This window comes from Chinchilla lanigera, unplaced genomic scaffold (assembly GCF_000276665.1).
Source record: "Chinchilla lanigera isolate Chin_1 unplaced genomic scaffold, ChiLan1.0 scaffold00145, whole genome shotgun sequence".
Lineage (NCBI taxonomy): Eukaryota > Metazoa > Chordata > Mammalia > Rodentia > Chinchillidae > Chinchilla > Chinchilla lanigera.
The window spans coordinates 1,035,652-1,045,065 of NW_004955546.1; the positions used below are offsets into that span (position 1 = coordinate 1,035,652).

The 9,414-nt window shown below is 38.4% G+C and overlaps 1 long non-coding RNA gene across 1 annotated transcript; it reads right to left on the bottom strand.

The window, feature by feature from the left end:
* Positions 1–1,189: 1,189 nt before the first annotated feature.
* On the bottom strand, positions 1,190–7,008 carry LOC102003807. The gene is made up of 4 exons (XR_264887.1): positions 6,909–7,008; positions 2,678–2,844; positions 1,596–1,671; positions 1,190–1,421 (listed from the first exon to the last, which is right to left on the bottom strand). It is a non-coding gene; the product is annotated as an uncharacterized LOC102003807 (long non-coding RNA).
* Positions 7,009–9,414: the final 2,406 nt, after the last annotated feature.

The window sequence follows — 9,414 nt, forward strand, 5'->3', positions numbered from 1 at the left end:
CAGGGCATGGCCCATGGGGCCTCTTAGGGCAGTTCCTCTTGAGGTGGCCTGGCTTTTAACAGTGGTAGCAGATGAATGCAGTTGTCGAGTTCTTCTTGGAGCCCCGGGAACAACCAGTGTTTTAAATAGATATTTCTCCAAAGCACTCCAAAGCTTTTTTTGCAGAGTAATTCCTCTAAGCATAAGCAACCCAGAACTAGTGTAAATAAACCTGAGTATTTTTCCTGTTAACAAAAGCTAACAACTTGTCTTCTAATGTAATTGTTGAATTAGTTCTGTACTGGCTCTAGTTGTAGAAGAAAAATGTAATTGATCATTAGGAAATGAACCCAGTGATTAATTGCACAGCCAAATTCTGTCAAGATCTTATTAGGGAAAAAAAAAGATCTTATTGGGTCACATATGTGAATTCTCATTTAACATAATTCTTGTTGTCCTGTTTCAAGGACCTAAGACACTTTTGCCTAGAGGGGACACTTATTCAGCCGATGGACAGAGTTTTATAAGAAGCTGAATCTCACAGGGCCATAGTAGGCCAGGTCTTGCAGGTTCTATTTTCTTCTCCTGTAACAATCCACTCAACATTTCCCATACTTTTCCAAGAATAACAACAAAAAGAGTCTCTGGTGGGTTGTTTATTCATTTCTCACATTGTTTGCCATTGTGTAAACTGATAACATTAAAAGGGTAAAGATTATTGAGGAATTTATAGTGTTAAAAGTATAAAGCAGGGCAAAGTGAATGTACCAATCATGAAAATAGTCATAATTATAGTTTTGTATTAGTGTACATTAATTTACTTATTTATTTTGAGGGTTTTTTTTTTTTTGAGACAGGATCTCACGATGTAGTTCAGGCTGGCCTTGAATTCACTGTGTAACTCAAGCAGGCCTGGAACTCATGGTGATCCTCCTACCTCAGCCTCCCAACTGCTGAGATTACAGGTCTCCACCACCACATCCAGCTTATCTTAGTGTACAAGTACAGCACACATTATATAACTGTATTATGAGGATACTATGCAAATTTATCTCTGATACCCTGTGCAAAAAGAAAATATTTGACCATAAGAATAAACAAGTAATTAATTCTGCATGAAACACAAAGACTTCCTGGACTGAAGTCTGAAAAACAGCCTTTGTATTCATGAAATTGATGTAGTTGATAACGTCAGTTAACAAACTTGAATGTGTTGCTTGTAATTTTTCACTCTAATTTTTATTTAGTAGAGATAGAGGGCAGAAAACCAAAGCATAAACTCAGCTGACTGAAGCTGCTGATTTGTTCTGTTGCTTCACAATATCATCTTCCTGTTGGTTTTCAGCCTACCTTTTCCTCAGATGTCCATGTTTGACTCATTATAAGCCTTATCCTGCAGTTTTTCTTGATTGATTACATCCTCTGGATTTTTGGGGGGTGTGCTAGGGATTAAACACAAAGTGTTGAGCATGCTAGCTATCACTATTGTTGGGGGCACCAGTGTAACTTAGCAAAATCTTGGTAAGTGAAATTCCTGCATATCAGAATTATGCAAGGTGTGGATTACTTGTATATACCTACACATTTTTTATACATACACATTTATATATACTTACATGCTGTCACAAATTTGTGGATGCTTCAGAGCTTCTCCTGGTAGGTGAATCATCAGATGCTTTGGAAGGTATGTATCTAAAGGGATAATCCCAAAATAACCAAGTAATTTGTTTTCTGAACACATCAAAGCATTTTATATTATTAAAACCCAAGCTTCATTCTTTTCAGTAACTTAGTTTGCATCCATACCAGGCTGTAAAGTAGAAAGTCATGCATATTTTCATATCTGCAGGGGACTATAGTGAACATCCTGTACAGACTTGTTCTGATAAACCAAGCAGTGAACTTGGCAAAAAATTATTTCCTAACTGCCTTTTCTCTGATATCTACTGTGGTTCTGAACACTTCAGATTGATCAGATATGCACTGTTACAAGAGTCAATTTCATTTGGAGATGTGACTGTTAACTTCACCTGGGAGGAGTAAGGAAAAATGGAACCTGCTCAAAGGACCCTGTACAGGGTCATGATGCTGGAGAATTACAGCATTCTTGTCTTACTGAGAAAGTAGAGCTTCTCTAAAGAACAGCATCAAGCACTTCCTTTCTTAGTTACCAACACATGGATCTTTTGTACAGTTTAATGATTCTTAGGTTTGGATACCAGGAATATGGTTTGCTTCTGTCCGCCACTGGAAATAGTCTGGTGAGTCACTTTATTGTGCAACTATGCACTAAGGCTGGATCCTACTTTTTTCCTTACAGCATTTCCTCCTGAAACTAGGAAACTTTTTCTATGTCCTGTAGCATTTTTTCTTAGCAAGGCTTTGTATTCTCAAATCTGAGGGACTGTTCAAGTTGGAACAGGAGACACCATGGATATCAAAGAACTTGCAAACCATTGTTTCACAGGTAACCCAGGGAAATTAGGTCCCAGGTTGTGAGTTTAGACATCCTTAAGGCATTTTTTGAGACTCTCTTCAAGAATTAGAGGCTCTATCTGTTTGGAAATAACTAAGGATTGTTATCATGCCTGCCTCAGATAACTAGATTCACCACTGGACATCACTCTCACACATGTGTTCTTTTTGCATGACTTAAAAAAACCTTTTCTATTACTTGAACCATGAATTTGATACCTACCTGTCTCATAATACATATTTGACCTTCATTAGTGTTCTTCCCTTTAGCATTCTTGGTTGCCTACATTCCCCTTCATTGCCAAGACTTCTTTTGCTTCCAGGAAGTTATTCACTTATTCATTCATTTAATCATTATTAACTAATCTCTTTCTCAGTGCCAGCCATGTCCTAAGTGACAGAAATATAGCAGTGAATAAACTAAAGCTTTTACAAAAAATGGACCTTAGTATCAATGGAATAGGTTAGAAGATCCAGAAACAATTCTGAACATACTTAGACACCTTATCTTTGACAAAAGTGCCAAACACATTCACTGGAAGAAGCCTCTTTAATAAATGATGCTGGAAAAACTGGCTTTCCACATGCTGAAAATTAAAACCAGACCTTTATCTTTCACGATGGATTAAACTAAAATAAAAATGGGTCAAAGATCTGAATATTAAAATAGAAACATTAAATCTGCTGGAAGATAGAATAGGTAGAACTTTTGAAGATGTTGGTGTGGGCAAAGACTTTATGAACAAAACCCCAATCACAGAGGAGCTACCACAAAAAATCAACAACAGGGATCTCATCTTATTAAAAAGCTCTTGCACAGCAAGAGAAACCAACAGAGTGAAGAGAGAACCCACAGTGTAGTAAAAAATGTTTACCAGCTGTTCCTCAGACAAAGGACTACTAGCTAGAATATATAAAGAACTAAAAAAAAATCATATACCCCAAATTTAAAGACCTAGTCCAAAAATGGGCATCTGAAATGAATAAACATTTTTCAGACAAAGAAGTAGAAATAGCAAATATATGAAAAAATGTTCAACATCACTGATCATTAAAAAAATGCAAATTACAACAACACTGAAATTGCATCTCACCCCAGAAAGAATGGTTATTATCAAAAAAATCAGCCAATAACAAATGCCAGAGGAACTGTGTGGGAAAAGGGACCTTTCTCCAGTGTTGGTAGGAGTGTAGACTGGCACAAACACTGTGGAAATCAGTATGGGGATTCCTCAAAAAACTAGGACTAGAGCTTCCATTTGACCCAGCTACTCCTCTTCTTGGAATCTGCCAGAAAGAATTAAAAGCATCATACCACAGTGATATACGCACACCCATGTTTATAGCAGCACAGTTTGTAATAGCTAAAAATTGGAAACAGCCCAAATGCCCATCAACTGATGAATGGATAAAGAAGATATAGTTTTTTATACAAGGGAGCACTACTCTTGTCAGAAAAGGGATATGTTTGAGACATTTCTAGGAAAATGGATGCACCTTGAGACCATACTCTTAAGTGAAAGAAATCACACATATGTTTCTCTGGTATAAGAAACCAAAAGTGTACATAAGGACCAAAATGTATAATAGATACTGTAAAATAGGAAGAAAATGTTCAAATGGGAAGGGGAACTAGGGATAAGGGGAGGAAAGAAGGGAAAAGAAAAAATGAGAAAAGAAGGAAAAACTAGAAACAAAGTTTTTGTAAATGAGGAGAAGAAGGATTGAAGGGAGGGTAGGGAATGGGGTAAAAAGAATCAAGTTATATCATGTGGAGGTATAAATTACCTACAATAAATGTGATCATTATTTATACCAAAAATGTACCAATAAAAATTTAAAAATAAAATTAGCTTGAGAGAGAAAAGAAAAACAAATAAAGCCCTTGATCTTGTGGAACTTACCTATTAGCGGGAGCGAGACATAGGAAGCTGACATGTGATACAAAATTCTCTAGAGATGGCAGGAGTAACTTAGACCTTGTCCCAAGATAAAAATTTTATTTCATTTTTTGTGATAATGGAAATTGAATCCAGGGCCTTTGCCTTGAGCTACCTCCTCAGTACCCCCCCTTAAATTTTATACTTGAAAAATTTTATACAAATTTTTATTTAGCGTTAAGTTCCAGGCTGACCTGAACTTGCAATCCTCCCTCAGCCTCCCAGAGTGCTGGAATTACAAACATGTGCCACTACAGCTAGAAAGATAAACATTGTAAAAGTGCTGGAGATGTGGCTCAGTACAAAGATCTTTCCTTTGGTAGCCAGTATCTCTAAGAAAAAAAGAAAAGTAAAGGGAATAGAAAATATTTATTCAGTAGTACTTTTACTCAGATAGTCTGAAACCATAGTCACATATATTAATAGCATTTATCTCGTATTCCAAGTGGATGCATGGCAGAGACCAAAGAATGCTATTTTTACATGAGGGAACTCACCCAAGATAAAAGTTCTGTGATTATGACGAATGTGAGAAAACCTTCAGAGATGAGTCAAACCTTATGCTCATTACACATTAAAATCAAGGAGAATCCCTACAGATTTAATGAATGTGAGGAAGCCTGTGTGGTAAATGAGTCCTCTGAGAAAAATACCATAGAATTCACCAGAGAAGGAAATACCACCAGGACAATATGTATGAGAAAACCTTCCTGAAATCTAACTTCACATCAGAGAACATAAACCTTAATGAATGCAATGAATATGGGAAATGTTTTTACCATCATCTAGCCTTCACTTTACATCAAAGAATTCACACAGGAGTGAGACTGTACAAATGTTCTAAGTGTAAGAAAACCTTCCAGCCACAACTCAGCACTCTGTCAACATCAAGGAACACACATGGGAGAAGCCTTTGAAGTGTAATGAATGTGGAAAATCTTTCTCCCAAAAGACCTGACTGCATCAGATACCACACACAGGGAAAAAACAAAACAAAACACTATAAATGTAATAAGTGTGAGAAATCCTTAGGTTATGAGTCAAAACTCATGGCACACCAGGGTGTTACACACAGTGGAGAGACCCTATGTGTGTAAGAATGTGGGAAAATGTGCTATATGGAGTCATTCCTCAGCATCAAAGGCTTCACACAGGAGAAAATACACAAATGCAGTAAATGTGGAAAGTTGGTTCCTAAACATCACAGAGGGAAAAACCTTATGCATTGTTGAATGTAGGAAAATTTTCTCTGAGGAGTCAACCTTAAGGAGACATCAGAGGATTCTCAAAGAAGAGAAGCCTTTGAATGTAATGTGTGGGAAGGCTTTTTGTCCTAAGTCACAGCCTGGTCAACATCAGAGATTTCACACCAAGGAGAAGCCCTGTGAATGTAAAGAAGATATTTTGCCAAAGGCATTGTTTTGTCACCAGTTCAGACTAGAGGTTCACTTGAGATTCAAGCAGCCTGAAGATGAGATGGTTGTGAAAATGTCTGAGCATGACTTTATTCTCAGGTGCCACTCAGTCAAATGCACTCACATGGCTGTCCTCAGGCCCCTAGCCCACCATTTGCCATAGTCCTCAGTCACTTAGTCCTCCCACCAGCCCTCATGACAGTCTACACTTATACCAAATGTGGGGAACTGTTCAAATTGAGTCAAAGCTTGGAGCATATAAAGACATTTCTGGACAGCTATGAGGACATGAACACATTGTCAGCACAGGTGCACAATGGTGCACAATTATATAACCATGACTTAGCAGTGGACAACTACACATGTACCAGTGAGGCTGGCATGAAAGAATGTAAATAGGTGGTAACAACATGTATAAGAAAAATACAGTAAAGACACAGGTGGCTCTTGCACTCTGTTCTGATGCATGCTGCCTGCTATTGTTGCTGATGTCTTGCATACATGCATTCTTTAACCTGGAGACCTCACCTGTGAAAATCTGTCTTGGGCCCTCAAGCAGGCCAACATAAAATACACAATAACGGCTCTGTGCCAGTAGTGACCTCAGTTATATAAGTTATTTACACTGACCAGTATTGACCTTGGTTACAGAAGTTATTTATGTTCAGATATCAGGAGATGTGCACTGCTTCCAAGATCCCCTTCTCTTCACAACCTGAACCAAAGTACTGCCATCTTGCACTCTGGTGTCCCCTCAGTGAGGATCAGGAGAGACATGTCAGCAATGGAATGGATGTAGAAATCCTTCTGTGATAGCTCATACCTCATTAAACATAATTCACTTGGGAGAAACCCTATGCAGTTAATGAATGCTGGAAGACCTGCTATAAACCGCTGCCACACATCAAAGAACACATAGAGAAGAGAAACACTAAAAATGATTATGTCAAACCGTCCTATCCCAATTAAGAGCCTTTGATGTGATGGAAAGTGTATCCAATGAAGAAACCCTATAGATGTGGGAAATTCTTCCACCAGAGGTCAGCTATCACTTTACATTAAAAAACTCACATGGAGAGGAACATTGGCATTGCATTACCAGTATGTGTTTCTTTTCCCAATCTGGTACACAGGTAATCTGTATTTCTCAGCCTCTTTTAAGTCTGGATGCAGCCGGGCATGGTGGTGCATGCCTGTAATCCCAGCACTCAGGAAGCTGAGGTAGGAGGATCCTTGTGAGTTTGAGACCAGCCTGGGCTACAAAGTGAGCTCAAGGCCAGCCTGAACTGCATAGTGAGACCCTGTCTCAGAAAGACCAAAAAAAAAAAAAAAGAAAAGAAAAGTCTGGATGCAACAATGTGAATGAAATTTGGCCAGTGATGTGATTCACTTCTAGGTCTGAAACATAATGGTCTCCATGGCAACTCTGTTCTGTGCTATTGTTTATGGTAATGTGGATGTTTTCAATTGAGAGGTCAGAACTCACTGTATGTTGGTGTATTCACCCAAGATTAGAAACTCCTATCAGTGAGCTAAATTTTTATAAGCCTAATCTATAACTCAGACTCACTTTAATTAGAGAAATCATAGTCAAGAAATATAGAGACTACAAAAGATGTAGAAAATCATTTACCAAAAGTTATCTCACTGGGCCTAAGGTAAGAGGAGAATAAAACCTTACAAATGTTTGATTTTAGTAAAAGTTTTCAGCAAAACATACTTTATTGACTCAGGAGGTTGAGGCAGAAGATCACAAGTTCAAGTCTACCTGGACAACTTAGCAAGACTCTGTCTCAAGATTTAAAAAAAAAAAATTTAAAGGGCCAGGGATATACCTTCGTACTCCCTGAGTTCAATGTCTAGTGCCAAAAAATGTATTTCAGAGAGCTTATACCAAGGGAAGCAAGAGTCAGGTTTGGCGGAAGTAGCTGAACCAGAAGCAGTCAAGCTTAGAGGTGCCAGGCATAGGCTTTTATAACAACTTTTTTTGATCAGGACAGCATGGAAGGACTGGGGACTCAGGCTGATGGTGCCTTCTTCCCTTCCTTCACCACAGTCCCAATGTCACTGTGGGGACAGCTACCTGGGCCCTTGTCTTGTCTCCTCTCTGGTCCTTCATTACAAGTCTCTTTCCAGCAAATAGAGGCCTCATGTGGAGGGCGAGGTATCTTTAAGTTTTTTCCCCCCATTTGTTTAAAATTGTCTTCATCCTGCTACAATTTGGGGGTATTGAGGACCCTATTTTAGAGCAGATGTTCCCACTCTGAATGAGGAGACAATAATAAGCCTTCTTTTTGGGTCTGACCTCAACTTAGTATTTGCTTGCCTGAGCACCATTCTAATCACTGACTGTATCCTCACCTTACTGATCTTAACTAGGTTTTCACTGCCTTGTTAACTATCTGGTAGCTTTCACTAGCCACCTATTGGACCACAGCTACCTCTGTAACTAATATAGATTAATTGATAAAAGGGATTTTGCCAGGATAAATGGCTGGCTCATAATTTCTCTCTTTCTCTGGGGTTCTGGAGCTCCCATCTTCCTCCCTCTGAAACTCATTCAAGAGTTTTGTAAGCGTAAAAGGAAGAAATTGGCATTCTTCATTTTCTCTTCATACTGCCTAATCTAGCACCCAAATGTTTTACAAATTTGTTTATATATGAACTGCATGTTCTGGGGAATATGTCAGTGGCTTCTATCATATTCTCAGAATAATGACCCAAGAAATATATCTTACAGGGAGCTCTGAGGAAATTCTTAGGTGTTCTGGAATATGTGTCAAAGGAGGACATATTCTTTAACATAAAATTAGCCTGAAATAATTTTTTTTCTTTTTTTTTTGTGGTACCGGGGATCAAACTCACAGCCTTGCGCTTACCAGGCAGAATAAATTTTTAAAGAATAAATAACATACTTAAATGAAAATACTTACATTTTCCAATGCAAGATGGAAATGTGACAAGAAAGTGGAATTGTTTTACATTTTTACAAATCTCTTTAATGTCTGGCTTAATAGAGCACACCTAGATTCTCTTATGTGCTTCTGTATTCAAATTGTAACACCATTTATGCCAAATTTATGAAAAAAATTCAATCTTACATAGACACATAGTTGGAAAAAAGGAGTATTTAATAGCCTTTTTAGATTAACCTCAATAATTTTAAAAGAAGCAGGATGTGGTGGCACATGCCTGTAATCCTTGTACTCTGGGAGGCTGAGGCAAGAAGATCACAAGTTTAAGCCCAGCCTGGACAACATTGCAATTTATTAAGACCCTGTCTTAAAGTAAAAAAAGGGCTGGTGATGTTGTTCAGTGTGAAGGTTCTGGGTTCAATCTCTAGTACCACCCCCCCATTAAAAGAATTAAAGTCATGAAAAGTACAGGTATGAGTGAAAAATATAGTGAATGTTTAAATTTTTAAAAATTTATTACAGTAAAGGACATATTGCCATTAATACCCTTAAAAATATTCCTCTTCTTCCAGCGCACAGGGAGCTGCGGGTGGGGAGCGCCAGCCTTCTGGCTGGCTAGCTTCCTGCCTGCTGGCTCCTGGAGGGTGGGCCCCCAGCGCATGGGGAGCCATGCGGTGGCGAGCGCTATTG